The following is a 2,500-nucleotide window of genomic DNA, read 5'->3' as shown; positions in this document are numbered from 1 at the left end:
AGACTTCACCTTGGAAAATAACAAAATCTAATCTAAAACATCTTAAATAAAGCTTATTTGTAATCTTCTTTGTAGGCAGAAAATAGTAAGTTACAGGACTCTCGAACTGATGTAGTCCAAAAAATAAAGAATTAAAATAACAAAGTCTAATCTATATAAGTGCTCTTGAATAAGCTTCGTGTAAAAAAATAGCAATATAATAAAAATACCAAGTCTTCGTCTTGGAAAATAACAAAATCTAAAAGAAAGGTCTTCTTTATGGAAAATAGTAAAATAAGAATACCAAGACTTCACCTTGGAAAATAACAAAACCATCTTGAAAAAAGCTTATTTTTAATCTTCTTTGTAGGCAGAAAATAGTAAGGCGAAAATAAAGTCCCCTCTAAGCTCTAAAGTAACAAATACGACGTGTTAAAAAAAAACTAACAATAAAAAAAAGAACCAAGACTTCGTCTTGGAAAATAACAATCTAAATTGTGGAAAATAGTAAAATGAAATAAAAACCGACTTCACCTTCGAAAATAACAAAATCAATCTAAAACAAATGACATCTTAAAACAAAACTATTATTTGTTTCGGAGGTTGTCTATGACTGTTCATAGACCGCATAATTTCCACAGAACATTCTCAGAATATCAAGAGAGAAAAGCAGCGTTCTGCGGGAAATCATCTTGGCCAGTGATGTCGTTCTGGGTTTGGTCAGGCCCAGGGAGGTAAGTACCTCGTTATTCTCAAGGGGCCACTTTCCTCTTGCCCCAACCGGGAATCCAAAGAATGTGACCTTGCTAGCCTTCGTCAGCACTTTGACTTGATCACCAAGAGGGGTATAGTACGAAACTTTGTGCGAGGCAGCATCTGACAAGGTATTCTTTGAAAGCTCAAAACGGACGGTGACATCGATCACAACCGCCTCCTCATCTTTTGCAAACACGAGGTCAGGCTTTCTCATCTCTCCCGTCTCGGATATGAACCGTGGCTCTTTGTATACAGACCAGCCCAATCTAGCCGCTTCGTCTGCCAGAATGTTACTGATCTTGTTATGTCGCGCAATTCTTGCTTTCTGTACTGCAGGACATTGACCGAGAATGTGCGAAAGGGACTCGAGTCTGGCAGAGCATTTCCTGCAGGAACGTAAGGCCCCATCTCTGCCTCTGTTCAAGCTTTCTCTTGTTGGGTAAATATTTGCCCTTAGTTGTAGTGCTGCGATAAAAAAGCATTGTTTAAAGCCGCACCATGGCCTCAACCAAGCATTACTGATTCTATCATGCGCAAAGTTTACAATGCCCCTTCCTTGAACCGGCTTTTCGCACCATCTCTGAAATTCATGCTCCCTCCAATCGCAGGGTCTCGGATATACAGGTTCTTTTGACACCGAGTCCCTGAGAACGAATGTTGGGATTGCATCACTGTCACCCCCTGCTCGTACCCACAAATTACGGTATTCTTCCTCCATACCCTGCGAGGACACAATATTACGGGTGATAGCATCGGACGAGTTTGCTATACGTTGCAGCCTTCTAACTTGAACCGAAGGGATTGTTTTTTCCAGTTTCAAGATGGCAAGGCCTCCGTCTCGGGCTCTGGCATATAACAGTCCATCACAAGTTGAAGCGGGAAGGTGGAGCCATCCTTTTACCGCCTTTCTAATCTCTTGGTCCAACCCACGGAGAGTTGATTGCTTGCAGTCCGAGTGGTCTGCAGGATATAACAATCTGGGTAGGGCATAGGCATTGAGTAGTTCAACCTTCTGAGTTGGCTTCAGAGGCGCCTCATCGATTTTCGAGATCCATGTCTTTAGCTGACAATGTAGATCAGGCTGTATAGTGCCAGTCCAAGGGCCAATTTTCAGACCAAGGTATTTCGTTGATTCATCAGGTTGGATCATATGGACATCTTTATTTTTGATAGTCCATGGGTCGCAGTTGTTCACCGTATATGAATCTTTGGTTGGGCTTATCATGAAGCCCTGGCACTTTCTGGCCTGAACCTCCAATCCCGATAGCCCACAAAATGATTCCAAGATCGCTAGATTTTCGGCCATACCAACCCAAGATTCGCTCACCAACACCAAATCATCAGCAAACGCAAGAGCTGTCACGTGGTCGGTATCAATGGAGTACCCAACTCCGTGTGACTCTAGGGTGCATATCAAAGGGTCCATGGCAAGATTGAAGAGCAGGGGTGACATGGGGTCACCCTGTTTGACACCAACACGTATGCTAATTTCTCGAGTCGACTCGCCATTGCTTTTGAACGAGGTCGTACACCGATCGTAGGCGTTCTGGATGATGCCCACCACGTGTTCATCTACTTTCTTGTGCCTTAACACCCATAAAATATGAGCATGCGAAACCGAGTCAAAAGCTTTCGCTATGTCGATGAACATGACAGCCAACGGCCTGTGCAATTTCTTAGCGTGTCTCATAAGGTCCTGTAGCACCTTAAGATTTTCAGAGCAGCCAGATGCCGCTATAAAACCACGCTGCCTTGGGTTTAAGGG

The 2,500-nt window shown here is 43.2% G+C and overlaps 1 pseudogene; it reads right to left on the bottom strand.

The window, feature by feature from the left end:
- LOC142920732 (28S ribosomal RNA) overlaps nucleotides 1-2,500 on the bottom strand; it is a 10,546-nt pseudogene that overhangs the window by 3,231 nt on the left and 4,815 nt on the right.

This window comes from Petromyzon marinus, unplaced genomic scaffold (assembly GCF_048934315.1).
Source record: "Petromyzon marinus isolate PM22_M1 ecotype Great Lakes invasive population unplaced genomic scaffold, UKy_Petmar_22M1.pri1.0 PM_G_Scaffold_73, whole genome shotgun sequence".
NCBI classification, from domain to species: domain Eukaryota; kingdom Metazoa; phylum Chordata; class Hyperoartia; order Petromyzontiformes; family Petromyzontidae; genus Petromyzon; species Petromyzon marinus.
Note: the sequence above shows the minus strand (reverse complement) of the source record. Positions and strands in the feature narration are given on the sequence as shown.